The sequence below is a fragment of the Amblyomma americanum genome, chromosome 11, assembly GCF_052857255.1.
Source record: "Amblyomma americanum isolate KBUSLIRL-KWMA chromosome 11, ASM5285725v1, whole genome shotgun sequence".
Classification (NCBI taxonomy): domain Eukaryota; kingdom Metazoa; phylum Arthropoda; class Arachnida; order Ixodida; family Ixodidae; genus Amblyomma; species Amblyomma americanum.
This window is the reverse complement of record NC_135507.1, coordinates 4,380,576-4,400,012: the sequence shown is the minus strand read 5'-3', so window position 1 is coordinate 4,400,012 and position 19,437 is coordinate 4,380,576. Positions and strand designations below refer to the sequence as shown.

General features: G+C 46.9%; 1 pseudogene across 1 annotated transcript; it reads right to left on the bottom strand.

Moving 5' to 3' along the window:
* Positions 1-561: 561 nt before the first annotated feature.
* Positions 562-1,905, bottom strand: LOC144110165 (iripin-2 pseudogene; annotated as a pseudogene). The gene has a single exon (XR_013309736.1). The product of XR_013309736.1 is annotated as an iripin-2 pseudogene (transcript).
* Positions 1,906-19,437: the final 17,532 nt, after the last annotated feature.

Here is a 19,437-nt window from a genome sequence, read left to right as displayed (position 1 = left end):
TTGATGTCAGCATTCTTTTTTTTTGTGTGAGCCTCATTTATATTTAGATTTATATGCACATATACTGCAGTAGTTTTGTGTTTCACTTTGTTATGTAGCCCACTCCCCTCTGTAATTCCCTCGGGCCCTGTGGCTAAATAAATAAATAAATAAATAAATAAATAAATAAATCTGTATTTAAAGAACTTTTAGCGTCGAGAGCAAACTTGAAAAGCCCGGTATACAACGTGCATTCTGCTTTTAAAATGTAGCTTAGTAGAGAGTTGCGTTCGCGAATTATTAAGCCCTCATCGACGGTGCTATGCAAACACCTACTTGAGCTTGCTTCAGTCCTGTCATTTCTTCGCGCTTAAAAATGAAATCAAAGACCAGGTTTCTTTCTCCGTGCAGGAATTTCTCAACACAATGGGCAGTCACTGTTCGAAAATGCACCGAATAAGTAAAACTTATTCGTCAAAGAACCCAGAAATAGCAAGGACTGAAAATGGGTGCAGCATCCGGAAATGCATTGCAAAGACTATTTATTTCAGAAGTAAGGTTCACACATCGTCGCCATTTAAAGCATATGCGTGCTTCTGCTAGAAAAGTGCAGGCAGGTGCGTCTGACAACTCCACAGCATGCTAGAAACAATGTCAGAGCTATTATTACTCCTGTGTTGAGAGGTGGGTCATTAGAGCTTTGTGATGGCACCCATGAACAAAGCACGTTTGTGTTTACTGTCCCAAATGAAGAACAAGAAAGGATGGTCAACATGAAAGGTCGTGGGTGGTCGGGGTAACGATCGTGCAAAACTTTTCGGCTTCACGCGAACTGAGGTGACACCGGCCGCCACGGTTCCTTCTTCGTTTACTTCTATCATGGCCTTGTGCTTGACATCGGACACCATCAGGTCATTCGCAAGGCTGATCCCCGATAAGTCTGCAGTGCTGTCAAACGCGCTTTCAAGGCCAAGCTTGCGTAGTGAGCTCACCAGGTCGTAGTCAGTCTCAAGATTAAACTTTGGGAGCAGCACAATTACGTCCTGTCCCACAAGGTCGTTGGCCAGCTTTTCCAAAACCTCAACTGTGAGGAGATGCTCGACATTCGGAAGTCCTGTCCTGCTGCTGGGAAGCACAATGATCATGCTGAACCTGTCTCCTGCATAAGGAATTGCCAAAGCGCTAGCCCCTATTGCCTCAAGATAAGCGTAGGAGAACGTTCGGCGAACTGACATGGTCGGAACTTTGACCTCGTCTCTGCCGTGGTTGTAAAAGGGCATCGGCTTCGTTTCGCTGGCTCGGAACATGGTGAGCCAAGTCCCCTTGAAGTAGACAGCGTTGATGAGGTAAGCCACGGTGTTCCCCGGCAGTGCGCCTCCCAGCAGCCTGGGAATCTTTCCCTTCGTCTTGCCGCTCACCCACTCGTTGATCTCGGCTGCCACCTTGGAACCTTCCCGCAAAAAGTCTACCGAGCGTACCTGCGCGTGGAAGTACCATGCCGCGTCACATTTGTATTGATCCAGTATTTTGGCGCTCTGCTTAATAAGAACAGTGCTGGCTATATCCAAGGTGGCGTTCGGAGACTCGACGTCAACGAGCGACTTGTAGGCAGACAAGACAGCGTTCCTGTCGACCAGTCCGGCATCAGCGAGTCCAAGAACAGAGGCGAGCTCCGAAAGAGTCTTGTCCCGGGCGCCGGTATACAGGAGTCCCAGGGCGATGCTCACGCTCGCCGGGGAAAAGAAAACGTTTTGATCTTGCCTCGTCAAACGGAGTTCGCTGAACAAGGAAAGCCCGAAAGCGTTGTTGGCCCTCGAGTGCCGCAGGGTCGCATCTTGCGCACGGGTGGACATCACGGCTGCGGTGAAGAGCACAATGAACACTGTCGCTCGGCGAGGGACATTTCGAAACGAGTGCTGATGGTGGAGGTTCTCGCCGGTAAACATATCAGCAATCCGACCTACGTAGTCCTCTTATCGTTGCACCCGATAGCCGCCACTTGAAAGGCACGCTACAGAAAAAAAAAATGAAAGCAGCACTTATCACCCTAATCTATGACGGATAGAATGTTTTATTTCGCCAATTTTATTGCTATCTGTCAAAGTTGTATGCCCTCCATTGTCTGGTTCTGCTGATATCGAGTAGGGTGCTTTCCGAGCCTGTGCTTCGAAGAAATGATGAACTCGGCATCCGGTTTTGCGGTCCAGTGCACTTGCAATGCAGATGTGTCATCGGCGGGACAGTGTGAATGTTGTCGACAGGAGGTTTTAGTGGAAACCACCCTCGTCATGTATCCCAGCTGGCGTATGTGCGCTCGTATGTGTCTTCCTGTTTCTGTCCCTTGTCTTATGCCTTGCACTGTATACTCTGCATCACCCTACGTACGCGTTTATTGCGTGTTTTGCTGATTTATCACGAAATTAACCCTAGTGGATTTACAATGAGTGCGAAGTTTATTTTAACCTGTGGCAGCCGTTTATGGGGGACTGAGGTTAGCGCAAAAAATTTAATCCTTGTCGTATCAGGCCTGCACCGGCACGTGCACGAATACGGTAGACGAGCCGGCGTGCTTCTGTAACAAAGAAATAGCAGCAAAAGTGCACAATGAAATGAAATTAAATTAAACTAATTGTTTTTGTCGAGGGAAAGGGGTACAAAGGATTACTTCAGCGAAACGTGTCCACTCACCGGAGTAGGCACTTGTATTCAAGCGCGAAAGTGTCGAGACACAGAGACAGCGCCAAGAGAAATAGGCACATGGACAACAGGCATCTGTTATTCGAAACCTTCCTTCCTGTGGTCAGCCGTGGCTTTAATATAGGTGTACTTCGCTACACGTAGCTCATCGAGTATGCCACCTTGCTGAATGAGCCGAGTAATGAAAATCTAGTGTTGCGTAGACATAAGCCCCGGGAGGTGTACGTGATGACGCCAGCGATGCTGATTTCCCATAGCATTTCACAGACCAGCAGGGATTGCTGTGCCCCGTTGAGCGAGTAGACCAAATGGCACACACATTCGACAAGGACATAAAATGGACACATTAGGCGCGAAATGACTTCTCACTCAGTGATATATCCGACACATACACATACGGTAACCATAGTGTGATAAACACAGTATGTAAACACGTTAGCATGTCAGTAAATTCGCTTACAATTAGGGCTAGTTTTAATTTCTTCTTATTTTTATGAAAAACACGCCAAAACGGACGATGCAAAACGTAAACTTTAGCTCAGAAGATAGCAGTCGCAGTGGAACTGACGACTTCTGGCGATGAGCAGTGAAAACAGCCTGCAATCAAGTACAGCCGCGGTCAAAAATACGCGGCCCACGGCTCCGGCGCAAGGAGCGGCTGCGGGGCCGCACCGCGGCGCTGCTACCTGCGTCGGGCGCTCAGTGCGAGGGTGTAGAGAGTGACGACAAAGCTTCGCCCTCACTCTTCCCTGAGCACGCCACACGGCTGATGAATGTTAAGTGCAGCGTTCAACTGTTTCGCGGCTGACGGTCCGTACGAAAGAGAGCTCTGCAATGCGTGCTGCGTGTGACTTTCATCGCCAACTCGGATATCTCGTATTCCCTATGCACAGACTGGCTACGGCAGGCGCGCGTTCTGCAGTTCGACTAAGCGCGTCTGCCTGCGACGAGTCCGAGTTCGGTTCGCATTCCATACTTACGCGCGTCTCGCGTTCGTGTACGCCGCACTCCAGCGCCCGGTGCTTGGTCGGGATAACTCTAATTAGTACCTGGAGCTCGCTCCTTTAAAATCGTTAATTCAAAGCTAGAAAAAATCTAAGCACGTTCCTGCTGCAACGAAATTACGAGTAACACACCACCAGAAACAAAACAGGCCTTCACCGAGTTCACAGACCGGGGTCCTGACGCGACAATAACTTGTTCTGCGCTATTTCTTGAGCACCGTAATGCCCTTGCACGAAGGCTCACCACGCATGGGCGCGCGGGACATACGAGAGCGAAGCAGAATCGAGGCGGCAACGGCGAACCGCGCGCACTCCCCTTCAGCAGAACGCCGCACTTGACAATTATCAGTCGTGTTGCGTTCCCAGGAGAGAGTGAGGGCGAAGCTTTGTCGTCACTCTGTGCACCCTCGCAGCCAGCGACCGAGGTAGCCCGACGGAGGTAGCAGCGCCGCGGTGCGGCCCCGCAGCCGCTCCTTGCGCCGGAGCCGTGGGCCGCGTATTTTTGACCGCGGCTGTACATGTATGTACACCTATTGCCGCCGCGGTGGCTGAGTGGTTATGGCGCTCGGCTGCCGGCCCGAAAGACGCGGGATCGATCCCGGCCGCGGCGGTCGAATTTCGATGGAGGCGAAATTCCAGAGGCCCGTGTAGTGTGCGATGTCAGTGCACGTTAAAGAACCCCAGGTGGTCGAAATTTCCGGAGTCCTTCACTACGGCGTCTCTCATAGCCTGAGTTGCTTTGGGACGTTAAACCCCCATAATCCAGCCATGTACGCCTATTGGGATATGACTGTGTTTTTTGATCTTACGATATTTCATTCCTAAAAGTGAACAATACCAGCGACCTTTATAATACATTGCCAGCAAGCGCTTAAGAGTTCAGCTTATGTTAAGGACAACGTAGCGAGCCATGGAAAGAAAAATGATAGGTGTAACGTTAAGAGATCTGAAGCGGGCAGAGTGGGTGAGGGAACAAACACGGGTTAATGACATCCTAGTCGAAATCAAGAGAAAGAAATGGGCTTGGGCAGGGAATGTAATGCGAAGGCAAGATAACCGCTGGTCCTTAAGGGTAACGGAGTGGATTCCAAGAGAAAGTAAGCGTAGCAGGGGGCGGCAGATGGTGAGGTGAGCGGATGAGATTAAGAAGTTTGCAGGCAAAGGGTGGATGCAGCTGGCAAAGGACAGGTTTAATTGGAGAGACATGGGAGAGGCCTTTGCCCTGCAGTGGGTGTAGTAAGGATGATGATGATGATGATGATGATGATGATGATGGTGATGATTCATATCCAGAATATTATCATAGCCTGAGTGGCTTTGGGACGTTGAACTCCCATAAACCGTCAAATCTAGAATATAATAAGACACTAGGTTTCGAAAGACCTGCAAGCTGGAAGATGTACACAGTCGTTATGCTGAAAAGTGTGAATTGACACGAACGGCACCAAATGGCGAACACTCGTGGACGTGATTGATTGTGAACTGTTTATTCTACGTCTTATCATTCCTGTTTTTGGCTGCACCCTTTACCAGTTTGAGAGTTACTAAAAAAAAGAGTCCACAATCCAGTGGGCATGATCCGATGAAGGTCAAGTGACATGGATTGCGTCTTCAGGGGTTTTTTGCTCACGACGACGCCGGACTTTCTGCAGAACAGAAGCCAATGTCTATTTTAATTGCGTCAATGTGTCACTACGGTTTGAACGTGCAAGACACCGCTCAAGGCCAATCCTCCACTGAGGGTGGGTGCCACTCAACAGCAGCCTTAACGCTATCGCGTTAAAGCACGCCATGTCGTATGTGTTCTCTGGCCTGCAGCGTACAGCTAGCGTGATTCATGTTCGAGGACAAAGCGCCTACAGAGGCACATATTTATAAACCGGTCGTAAAGAAATTTCACTGCAAAGTAGAGGAGTAGAGAATTTAGCACTATGTTGGCTTCAAACGGTTTCACCAATGTTATTGAAATCCCAACGAGAATAACTATTGAAAGTCAATCCACCTTAGACTTGTTCATCACCAATTTATGCCACCCGAAACTTAAGGCAGGTGTATTATCGTGCCCCATCAGCGACCATCTGCCTGTGTATTTCTGTATGGAGGTGTCAGCGCGAACTTTAAAACAACCGGAAGCTTTCACTTACCAGTGTATAACAGACGTTGCACTGGAGGATTTCAGAAATGCCCTTAACAAAGTTGACTGGACGCAGATTGCTGAGCTAGATAATGCAAATGATGCTTATAACCAATTCCTTGATATATTCAAACAAATCTACCAGTTTCACTTTCCCAATAAGACATATCAGCGGTCCCGTAAGAGTCGTAAACCTTGGATCACTCCTGCCTTGCGCCAAGAAATAAAAATGAAAGATAAGGTATATAGAACGTTTCTGATGACACGCACGGCTGATAATCTGAAGGCGTTCAAGCAGTTCCGTAATAAATTAACAAAGAAATTACGATCCGCTCGAAAGGACTATTGCTCTGCATTTTTGGACATTAAAAGGGGTCGTCATGACCTACTTTGGTCCCGTCTAAACTCTTTGTTGCAACGCAACCAATCCCATGCCAGCGTACAAAGGTTGAAGATTAATGACAATGATTTAACTGGAACTGAGTTGGCTAATGCTTTTAATGATTTTTTTACGCTAATGCCAACCTATGGATCGCGTCCAGATGCATGTGAGTACATAAACTGTTGTAACGATAAAACAATGTTTCTAGAACCTGTTACAAGAGAGGAAGTTGTGTCAGTATTATTAGGCCAAAAGAATAGCAGATGCCGAGACATTGATGACCTTCAGATAGGACCAGTAAAATATGTTGCTGATGTTGTAGCCCCCGCAGTTACGCACATATTCAACCTCTGCTTAACTACATCTTCCTTTCCAGAAAAAATGCAGACCGCCAAAGTAACCGTTCTATTTAAAAAGGGCGACCAAAATGACTTAGGTAATTATATACCTGTATCCATACTTCCCGTTTTTTCTAAAGCATTAGAAAAAGTTATGCACTCCAGGTTCACTAAATTTATTGACCAATGTAATTTGCTCACTCCGTGTCAGTTCGGTTTTCGCAAAAATAAATCAACTGAACTAGCACTTCTACATCAAAAGGAATATATTCTCTCCCAGTTTGATAACAGAGCTTTCGTAATAGGTATATTTGTAGATTTTTCAAAGGCATTTGACTTGGTGAATCATGAATTACTCCTAAAGAAGTTATGGTACTATGGTATCCGAGGCCAGGCTGCACTGTTAATAAAATCATATCTTTCGCAAAGAAAACAAGCAGTTAGCTTACATAATGTACTATCAGAGGTAAAACCTATATTTTCTGGCGTCCCTCAAGGCAGCTTGTTAGGCCCACTTCTTTTCAATATATTCCTTAATGACATTGTCAACATTAACAAAAATGCCAAATTCATCATATACGCTGACGACACGAGTATTTTTTTTGCTGGGAAAAACATTCAGGATCTAATAGTGTCTTGCAACACAACAATGGTCACGCTGGAAAAATGGTCGATATCTAATGATATGCGCGTGAATGAAAAGAAGACAAAAGCCGTAATATTTCGCCCAAAAAATAAGCCAGCTTCTATTCACAGTTATATTCTATATAATTCTCGACCTATAGAAATAGTTAATTATTTTAAATGCCTTGGAGTTATATTTTCTTCAACCATGTCATGGGAACACCATGTAGCTCACGTTGTCAAACAACTGGCTAGAGTAGTGGGCATGATTGGTTGCACACGGCACATTCTTCCGACGTCACTCAAACTAAGTCTTTATAACGCACTTTTTTATTCTCACGTAAATTATTGTCATCTTGTATGGGGAACTGCAACACATTCTTGTCTTCGCAAAATACACATGTTGCAGAAAAGGGCCCTTCGCTACGCCTTCAATGTTAGCTATGGGTCACCCAGCAAAGGTCTCTTTCTTGTAGCCGGTGTGGTCCAAATCTATGAATTATATCGATACCGGTTGAGCATTTGTTACAAAACAGAAATAAAAAATGGTACCAACCATATTCGACGATTGGCAAACTTGCAAGAGAAAACCACAAATTACCCTTTCAGACAACCCGAACAATGGATGGTGCCAACAGCACGCCTAAACTCCGGGCAAGAACGTTTGCAATTCACACTCCCTTCCCTTCTGAACGCTTATACATTTGCACATTTTGACTTATTCACCTGTACTCATAAGGTATTGCGTAGGATGTATATAGAAGGTAGCTACGAACAATTTTCATCCTCAGCTGTGCCAAAATAAGTCTTTGCTTCTGTATCTCATATTTTATGTATGAGAGTGTGATATGTAATAACAATCTTTTTATCCCTGTGTTTACTCAGTACGCTTGAAGTGCTCTTGCGATGTATAGCATTACATTTTTGTTCTTTTGTTTCGTTTTATACGACACCTGAAGTTGAGTCGTTGTTTGTCTTCTGCTGTTGCCTGTAAAAATGGGGGCTGCGGCTTTGTCAAGCTGTATTTTTTACAGCTTTTTCTGCAGCTCCTCTGTCCATATACCTTTGAGGCAGAAATAAATTTATTATTATTATTATTATTATTATTATTATTATTATTATTATTATAATTATGTAAGCGTTTCATTCTGACCTGACTGCACACCCGTTGTCAAAAACACAGCCTACAGGATTTTCTCCTGGGTCCCTTAGAAAACCTCGCGCTGTGAGGAGAAATTGCTATCGCCTCCGAGAGATTTGGGGCATTGGCGTCGCAAACGAAGCCACTAAAACCTTCATAATGCTGTACATACTGATGCTAACGCGGTAGCACAAATTTTGATGCCCCACAGAAATTACCGTGAAATACTCACGCATATTGCTCGCAGCTCCGCCGACAGGTAACTGAAAACAGGTTGCCAATCTTCTACGATGCGTATGAAAGCATTGAACTGCAGCTATATTAATGGCGAAATATGTCATTTGATGAATGTATCTAAGTAATGCTCGCAAAAGGTAATCACAACCATCTTTGTGCGGAAGTGTCGCATGCCGCCGGCTTCATTGCATGCGATTTGGCACGGAGTGAAGGACAGACCATTATCAGATTACGCGGTGACCACAAAACAGGTTTAGTATATTACAATAAATAGTAGCAAATTTTCACTAATTATTTAGATTAACATAAACCCAAAACCACGCTGTTGATATACCCTGGACCGTTCCATCGTCGATAGCCTTCACGTCGTTGTCATGAACTAGAACCTTGAACTTCTCCCAGAAGCAAGGCCACCTGCTCTCAGTTTCTTCCCGGTTGTGACCGTCGGGATTGTAGGCGGACCGGGAGGAACCGGATGCGGTTGTGTTCCTGCGTCGGTCGCCAAGAACGACGCGGCTGTTTGTGGGTCGATTTCGTCGCCGGTAGGCCCCGTTGTGTTGCCGTGCACCGGTATCCATAAGTTGGCCCGTGCAGAAGGCATTCCCCTGGAAGTATGTAGCTGAAGTAGAGCCAGCTTAAGAGGAATACGCTGACGTAGTATTCCTCCATCAGTAGCCGGAAATGCAGGGGCCCCCTGGGAAGCTACTTCGTCGCAGGTAGATTCGATGGCGTTTTTCATCAATTCTTTGAGCTGCTCCCAGAAGCTTGTCAATGTGCAGAGCTCGTACATGGAGCCGCGTAGCAGGAGTGCAGGCAGCCTGGCCCTGAAGGACTGCGGTGTTATTCTTCGGTGAGGACCACCGCTCTTGGGTACCACAGGCATTGCTGCCGGTGTACGCTGAGCGATGAGCACCTTCGTATTCAGCGCTTTAAGCAGACCCTGCACATCTTCCGCAGTGTCCGCATACCGCCTGGTGTCTCCAGACTCAGCAGCGAAGCCCTCGCCAGTGATTTTCTTGTACGCCCGCTTTTGTTGAAATCAACCAGATTAGATTAGAACCACTCAGTACGGTCTACATATTTCGGTCTTCAGAACGGCATTTCATCCCGTTATGGTGTTAATGCTTCGCTGTGCTATTTTCCTAAGGGTGGTTCACTGTGGCCCCTCTTCGCCGGCGTAGTCCGCGCTCACCTCGTGATGCGAACGGGCCCGCAGTTTCAGCTGTGGTCACTCAAAGGGCGTCCACGATGTCGATGTCCCGCTGGCACCTTTGGTTGCAGGTCTCGGCACAAAGTACAACGGAGTTAGGTCGGCAAAAGCGAGAAACAGACTCGGTAGCCAGAGCTCACGATGCGTTCGAGTGCTTCGCTTTGCTGCACGCGCAGAGAGACCAGCTTCATCCACGTCGAAATGTTACCATTTTGAAAACGTGGAAGTGTATCGGAGATATTCATTGCGCTTTTATTCAGCTTTCCTTTGCTGTCCCTCAAAAACTTCGCGTATCTGCTTGCAGCGCAGCGAATGACCGGCTTTGTCCACGCGAAATTGTACTTGCGTCTAAATATGCTTCTTCTAGAAGCAGCAGAGCTTAAACTTTAAACTTAAGTCTTTAATTTTTCCATCCACTTTGACGCGAAAAAAATCTCCTCGGGTATATGTATATGAAGCAGGTGAAATAAAAACATAGAGGCGTTTAGGAAATTTTCATCTTCACACTGAGCATATTTCAGAAGTAAAGGACGAGAGAAGAAATCACACCGGGAGGCAGCATTTCTTACACGTTTTCTGGTTTTGTTTATTTTGCCCCACTTTTATCATCGGCGCCTGATGGCCCTGATCTCGACGCTGATTTCGGCAAGCAGTGCCGCTCGCGGGAGATTACGTTCTCTCAACGGTACAGTCCCATAGATGATGATGATGTATGGTTCTTTCTACATCGGGTAGACATGCACTAGCTCTCTCAGCGTAACGAATGATGATGATAGACAGGCCCATACCGATTGAAACTGGTCGGCGCTATGAAGGGCGCATTGAATTGAATTGGCTGTTGGGGAAAGGAAATGGCGCAGTATATGTCTCACATACCAGCGGACACCTGAACTGCGCCGTAAGGGAAGGCATAAAGGAGGAAGTGAAAGAAGAAAGGAAGGAAGAATGGGCGCATGGGCCAGATCTGTCCTCTCCTCAACCCTTTTTCCTATTTTTTTTTTTCACATCTGGGCGCATGAGCCATATGTGAAAAAAAATGGAAAAAAGGTAGAGGAGAGGACACGATGCAGCAGAACCCGCTCGCATTAATATCAAGAAAAAAAAGGGCTGGTGCGGGGAGGGGTCTAGCTTTAGGCCGGCGTATGCACTACCGCTGATGAACTGTTTTCAGCCACTCCGTCAGGAGTAGTATCTTATTCGCTGCCCCCTGACTAGCTGCTGATGATAATGTAGGGGCCAGTTCCTTTGAAACGTGAATACAAGCAGGAGCTGGAAAATGCTTGTGTAAGTCTTTAATCGACCCATCATTTCATCTATCCTTAAATAGCCAAGTTAGTATGTAACGAAGCTCTCAATTGTACATATCGTGCCTCGTGGTGCACAAAGAGATTTTAAATTTGGCTTTCTCCTAACCTATGTAGAGGTGACTTTTGCTGGCTAACAAGGTTTTACAGTATACCGTGAACCACCCAAAAATAACCGCTGATTCTCTGAATTGCATCCAGAGTCTACCACACAGCCATAACTAGGATTTGGCACGCAAGGAATTGATCAAAAATAAACGGGCAATTTAAAAGGGTACCGACGGAAACTTCCTAGATATACTATCAGCAGTTAGTTTACTAGGTGCTTGTTCTCGAAAAATATTTTATTGTAGCGCTATCTCTCTACCCACACTCCCGGTACTGTTGCCAACGAATGAAGTGTGCACATCACCTCGTAACTTTACACATTTTAGAGGGATGTTGGGAAGATATTTCTCAATAATCATAAAATGAACAAGGAAGTGAAAAGCCTCAGGGTGCTCGCAAACGTTTCCTACATTTCAGACAATTAGCTTGCGTGACTGGAGCAGAATAACGTTCTGAATGCGATTGCAATACAATTTTCATCACGAAAGAACTGCGCTGATATCCGGTGTCGCGCAATTGGTTGACTGGTCAAGACGTTGTGTCGTCATCAAAGCCTGCCTGACGGGGCATCCTGATTGGTCGGGAGAGGTGACGGGACGTTGCGCATTATCACAATTTACCCACCGGCTTGTGAGCATCAGGTTCAGTTCGCTTAAATGTCCAGAAAGGTCACATCACCTTGTGATGTCATCACAACTTGCCCAACGAGCTACAATCAACCTAGTCGCTAGACGGAAACCTAGAGAATCGATATTGAAAATCAGTAAAATTATTTATGCAAATGCCGGCACAGTCGCGGAAGGTCTGATACCTGTTACTGAAGTTAGTATGTCGGTTGATGGACCGAAAAACTACAAAGTAACTGATGGACACACACAGAAGCTGCAACAGAAGCTGAGACAAGCGTGAAATCTAATGCTCTCGCATTCCACTCTTAAGTTGACCTAAGCGTACCGCGTGCCGCAACTTCTGCTGCCGACAGTACCTTTTGGTGAGCAGTGAGAAAGAGCAAGTAGAATTTGCAAAGCCAGCAGAGCATATTTTTTTCCATGCTTACTCTTGAGCGCCACTACTGTGCGCTCAAGATGACGTTCGCAATTCACATTGTGGATGCGGTCATTGGTCGCTGTAATTTCCAGTGCACTTTCTGGAATGTTCAATTACACACCGATGGCAAACATAAGCGCTTCCACATACAGGGCCATTCTTGAGTTGACGGCGAGCTGGACGAGTTCATGCGAAGTAATAAAATGTAGCTTGGCCATCGTTGACACGGCGCTTGGTCAAAGCTTGTGCTTAACTAATATGGTACTAGCTGGAGCGAGGGGCAGCTGGGGACGTGGTCCGAACTTCCTTCAATAAAATAGTAACACGAAGGAACTGATTCGAGCAATAGCTTGTTGTTTCGAACAAAACTAAGTTGACTCGTAAGCAGGCTATTTAACTGCAGGACCGAAAGCACTGACGCTTACACTTGGTTCACGCATGATCAGTATACGATATACAAATAAAAGCAACCGCGATGCCGACAGAGCTCTGCACTAGACGGCAGCAGCAGTGGCGGGCACAAGTTTTCCCCTGAATGTAATCGCTTCTTTAGTATCAGTGGACTGTGTTGAAATGTTGTGGAGCAGTGAAATTTTTCCTCCCTGATGGCACGATATCGCGGCTTCTTTACGCTGTCAGTAAGCTTTTTTTTTCTTCATGCAGTCCGAGAGGCTGCATGCCCTTATTAGCTCCTGATTTACAATGCCGTGATGAGTGTCGCTTGCATAGGTCTCGAAGCGGATAGTGTCAGTGATTACAGCACCTGCAATATACGCTGTTACATGGAATACAAGTTTTGGCTGATGTATGCCATCCAACGAATGCAAGTATGCAGTATAACGACGGAAGGCTATGAGATTAAGCTAACTGAAAAATGCATATAAACATCGCGCATACAACGCTGAGGCGCTACTACCTCTTCAAATTAATCGAGCTGCTGTCGCGTACTGTCTGAACAAAGAATGAAGATTTAGATCTCTCCTGTTGGAAATACTTCGCAATCGTGTTTTTCGACTCTTTAGAACAAAAATGACGAATGCGCAGAACGTACGTAAAGTCTGTTTAATCATACTTTGCTTGCGTGCACGTGAACTATATATAAAAAAATTTCATTTGATGACTTCACTCGAGTGAAGACTGAACCTCAACGAATAACGGAGCCGAACACAAGCGCTGCTCTGCGCAGCTTCGCGTGCACAACGTAGCCACATTTTTCGGCGCCCCGCAGCTTGTCTCTTTCGATCAGTTGTTCCAACCGGCCCAAGCAAGCATGCTATCGCGGGAGTCACTGACAAATGGCCCCCAATCCGCGTGGCCGCGTAAGTCAACAAAGTGCGTACAGCACCACACCGTTCCAATATCCGCTCATAGATACCAACGGCCGACATCAGCCCTAAAGACAGGGGCTCCGCACAGAGGCACCACTCGAACGAAACAATGTTACTCCAGAAAATACCCACAGAAATTACCGTGAAATACTCACGCATATTGCTCGCAGCTCCCCCGACAGGTAACTGAAAACAGGTTGCCAATCTTCTACGATGCGTGGGAAAGCTTTGAAACTGCATCTATATTAATGGCGAAATATGTCATGTGATGAATGTGTCAAAGTAATGCTCGCAAAAGGTAATCACAACCATCTTAGTGTGGATGAGTCACATGGCGCCGGCTTCTTGGCATGCGATTTGGCACGGAGTGAAGGACAGACCATTATCAGATTACGCGGTGACTACAAAACAGGTTTAGTATATTACAATAAATAGTAGCAAATTTTCACTAATTATTTAGATTAACATAAACCCAAAACCACGCTGTTGATATACCCTGGACCGTTCCATCGTCGATAGCCTTCATGTCGTTGTCATGAACTAGAACCTTGAACTTCTCCCAGAAGCAAGGCCACCTGCTCTCAGTTTCTTCCCGGTTGTGACCGTCGGGATTGTAGGCGGACCGGAGGAACCGGATGCGGTTGTGTTCCTGCGTCGGTCGCCAAAGAACGACGCGGCTGTTTGTGGGTCGATTTCGTCGCCGGTAGGCCCCGTTGTGTTGCCGTGCACGGTATCCATAAGTTGGCCCGTGCAGAAGGCATTCCCCTGGAAGTATGTAGCTGAAGTAGAGCCAGCTTAAGAGGAATACGCTGACGTAGTATTCCTCCATCAGTAGCCGGAAATGCAGGGGCCCCCTGGGAAGCTACTTCGTCGCAGGTAGATTCGATGGCGTTTTTCATCAATTCTTTGAGCTGCTCCCAGAAGCTTGTCAATGTGCAGAGCTCGTACATGGAGCCGCGTAGCAGGGAGTGCAGGCAGCCTGGCCCTGAAGGACTGCGGTGTTTATTCTTCGGTGAGGACCACCGCTCTTGGGTACCACAGGCATTGCTGCCGGTGTACGCTGAGCGATGAGCACCTTCGTATTCAGCGCTTTAAGCAGACCCTGCACATCTTCCGCAGTGTCCGCATGCTGCATCATGTCTCCAGAGTCAGCAGGGAAGTCCTCGTCAGTGATTTTCTTGAACGCCCGCTTTTGTTGAGATCAGCCAGATTCGATTCGAACCACTCAGTACGGCCTACATATTTCGGTCTTCAGAACGGCATTTCATCCCTTTATAGTGTTAATGATTCGCTGTACCGTTTTTCTAAGGGTGGTTCACTCTGGCCCCTCTTCGCCGGTTGTAGTCCGCGCTCACCTTGTGACACGAGCGGGCCCGCAGTTTCAGCTGTGGTCACTCAAAGGGCGTCCACGATGTCGATGTCCTGCTGGCACCTTTGGTTCCAGGTTTCGGCACAAAAGTACAGCAACGGAGTCAGGTCGGCAAAAGCGAGAAACAGACAGACTCGGTAGCCAGAGCTCGCGATGCGTCCGAGGGCTTCGCTTCACTGCACGTGCAGAGATACCAGCTTCATCCACGTCGAAATGTTACCATTTTGAAAACGTGGAAGTGTATCTGAGATATTTATTGCACTTTTATTCAGTTTTCCTTAGCTGTCCCTCAAAAACTTCCCATATCTGATTACAGCCAGGGAATGACCGGATTTTTGCACGTCATATTTCACATTCGTGTAAATATGCTTCTTCTCGAAGATGCACAGCTAAGATCTTTAAACTTTATTATTTAATTTTGCCAGCCACTTTGGCGTGCAAATATTCTGCTGAGGTATATGTATATGAAACCGGCGAAATAAAAACATAGAGGTGTTTAGGAAATTTTCATCATCACACTGAGCACGGCTCACAAAGTAAAGCGACGACGGAAGAAAAGCCACTCAGAGGCAGCATTTCTTACACGTGTTCTTGTTTTGTTTCTTTTGCCCCACTTTCAACAATGGCACCTAGTGGCTGTGATCTCGCGTTGACTGCGGCAAATAATGTCCCTCCCCCCCCCCCCCCCACTCGCGGAAGAGTAAGTTCTCTCATAGGTACAGTCCCACAGATGATGATGTATGGTCCCTTTGCAGCGGGTAGACATGCACTAGCTGCCTCAGCATAAAGGACGGTGATGATAGAGAAGGCTGTGGTTGAAACTTTATTAGACACATTGGAGTTTAGGACACGCAGGTCCTTGGCCCCCGCGCGGCGCCATTGCATTCAAACGTTCATGTCCCGGAGGCTCATGACGCTGGCAGCCCAGCCTGTGACGATGGCTTGCTTATCCGGGTCCTCGGAGCGCAGTAGGGTCTCCCAAGCCTCCCAAGTGGTAAGGTGCTCCAGGCCCCGCGTGGGAGGATCTGCCGGGCAGAGGAAAATGGTATGATGGAGAGTGGCTTTGGGGTGGTGGCAGAGGGTAGAGGAGGGGGTTGTGTGGACTTGATGGTAGCGCGAGCTTGTATAAGGGGAGGGTAAGGTGCGTGTTTGGAGCCACCTCAAAGGGTCTGGTGATAATTCTCGACGGAGGGATGGAGGGGGGGGGGGGTAGAGCCGACGTTCGGATTTGCAGGCCTGCGTCAGTTGACTGAATGAATGCATGCGCTCCCGTGAGCACCCCAGATCGGAGGCCGCCGGTGCCCGGTTGAAAGAACCTCGGGCTAAAGCGTTGGCAGCCTCGTTTCCGGGATTCCCGGAGTGGGCAGGAACCAATATGAGCTCCATGTGGCTCGGCGGGTGTGCGGCGAGGGAGTTTAGTATGCGAAATGTAGGTACGTGAACTCTCCCGCGGGCAAAATTTAGTATGGCAGTTTTAGAGTCCGATAGTATATACCAGGCCTCCGTGCGCGTGATGGCTAGGGCAATGGCGGCCTCTTCACCCTCTTCCGAATTGGCAGTGAGGGATGCGTGAAGGGTGGCAATCGGTTGTAGGGAGGGGTTTGTGATGGCTACAACCCTGTCCTCGCCAGGAAAGGAAAGAAGGGGGGCTAGCCTTCGACTGCCGTATGCACTACTGCTGGCGAACTGTTTTCAGCCACTGTCAGAAGTATCTTAGTCACTGTCAGCAGAATAGGTGATGATAGCTGATAAAATGCTTGTGCAAGTCATTCATCGATCAAACGTTCTATCCATACCTTAGTCGCCAAGTAAATACACGCGGCTGTTTCATTTGTCATTATTGCACTTCTGCATATCGTGCCCCGTACTGCAGAAATATATTTTAAATTTGCCTGTTTCCCGACCTGTGCACAGGTGACTTCTGCTGGCTAACAAGGTTTTACAGTATATCATAACCACACATAAATAACCGCTGAATCTCAGAATTACATCCAGTGCCTACTACATAGCCACAGCTAAGATCTGGCACGCAAGGAATTGATTAAAGAATACGCTAGACTACCGACGTAAATTTCAGAGACATACTATCTGCAGTTTACGGGTGCTTGTTCCGAAAACTGATTTATTATAGCGTCTCGCTACCCACACTCGTGGTAGTGTTGCCAACGAATGGAGCGTGCACATCACTTCGTACCTTTGCAGATTTGAGAGCGAGGTTTGGAAGATGGTTGTTGATAAACACAAAATGAACAAGGGAATGAAAAGCCTGAGGGTGGTTCCAAACTTTTACAAAGCGTTTCGCACATTTGAGAAGATTAACTTACGTGACTGGAGCAATTTTTCTTTAAATGCGATAACGAGAGAACTAGCAATCTCCAAAAAATAACTCGGCTGACGTACGTTGTCACGAAATTTGCTGACTGGTCGAGAGAGGTTACGCTACTTTGCGAAGTCATCAAAGCCTGCCCTGACGAGGCACCCCTTTTTGGTTGCGAGAGGTGACGTGACCATGTGCATTATCACAATTGATTAGTACAATTCACCATGGCAGGCTGCAACGTGGCCATCGGCTTGTGGGCACCAGGTTCAAATCAAATAATGGAGAAAGGTCACACGAGCTTATGTCATCACAACACGGCCAACGGGCTACAAACAGCCTAGTTTCTATACAGAAACAAATACTCGATATGAAGGAATAAAAAAATTATGCAAATATCGGCGCCGTACAGCATATCGGATAGTTGCATGCGACTGCAGCTAGCATTCCTAATATGGTGGTTGATCTACCGAAAATTGCAAAGTAACTTACACAAACACACACAGAACTTGTGACAGAAACTGCGAATAGTGTGAAATCTTAATATCAGATTCCATTCTTAAGCTTATCCAAGCATCCGCGTACCGCGAACTTTTGTTGACGAGAGTAGCTTTTGGCGAGCAGCGAGAAAGAGCAAGTAGCATTATCAAAGCCAGGAAAGCTTATTTTGTTTAGCTTTACTCGTGAGCGCTAGTAGTATGAGCTCAAGACTCGAGATGACGTTCGTAATTCACTTTGTGGATGCTGTCATTGGTCGCCAAGACTGATTGCAAGGATAATTTCCCGTGTAACTGGGCTGCACGTTTTCTGGAATGTGCACATGCACGCCGACGGCAAACGTAAGCGCTTCCACATTACTTGGCCAGTCTTGAGTCGACGGCGAGCTGGGCGAGTTCATGTGAAAAAGTACATGTACTTGGTCAAAGTTTAGGCTTAAATAATGTGGTACTAGCTGGAGCAAGGCGAATTTCGGGACGTGAGCCGAACTCTTCAGTAAAATAGTAAAATAAAGGACTAATTCGGGAAATAGAGATTTTTCCGAACAAAACTAATTTTCGTAAGCAGGCTAATTAGCTGCAGGTCTGAAAGCACTGTCGCCTACATTTGGTTCACGCATGGCCAGTACACGGTAGCCAAATAAAAAGAACAGTGATGTCAACAGAGCTCTGTACTAGAAGGCCGCAATATAAGCTTTGACCTCAACATCATTGCTTTAGTATCGATGATAACGGATTTTTATTGTGCAAGGGCATCTGTGGCCAAAGAGCGCCTGACACAAGGTTGTTTCTTCTACTCAAAGGGGGGGTTCAAAGACCCGCTTCCCAAGCATTTCACCCTAAAGAAACCGAGCACCAGGCCAAGGGAAGCTTTTACCCATTGTATCACTAGTGGGTACCCCGCACCTCCCGCATGCGAGGCGGGTTCTCAACCACTTGGCCACCGCTGCTTTAGTATCTATGGACTATGTTGAAATATTGTGGTGCAGTGAAGAATCGATGGACTATATTGGAATATTGTGGTGCAGTGAAGAATTTTTCCTTTCTGGTCGCACGATATCACGGCTTCCTTCCGCCGTCAGTAAGCTCTTTTTTCTTCATGCAGCTCGAGAGGCTGTATGCGCTTATTAGCTCCTGATTTACAATGCCGTAATGAGTGTCGCTTGCACAGGTCTCAAAGTGAATCGTGTCAGTGATTACAGCACCTGCAATATACGCCGTTACATAATATACAAGTTTTGGCTGATCTATGCCATAAAACGAATGCAAGTAAGCAGTATGACAAGACGAAAGCCTACTAGATTAAGCAGACCGAAAAATGCATATAAACATCGCGCTTACAGCGCTGAGGCGCTCCCACAGCTTGAAATGGGTCTAGCTGCTGTCGGGTACTGTCTTTACAAAGAACGGAGATTTGTTAGATTATCATCTGTTGGAAATAATTCGGAATCATGTTTCTCGACCCGTTATAACAAAAATGAAGAACGCGCAGAACGTACGTAGAGTCAATTTAATCATACTTTGCGTGCGTGCGCGTGAACTATATCAATAATACGTTTTGATGACTTCACTCGAGTGAAGACTGCACCCTTAACGAATAACGGAGCCGAAAACTGAGCTGCTCTGCGCAGCTTCGCCCGTGCAGCGTAGCCACATTTTTCGGCGCCCCGCAGGTTGTCTCTGTCGATCAGTTCTTGCAACGACCCAAGCAAGCATGCTAT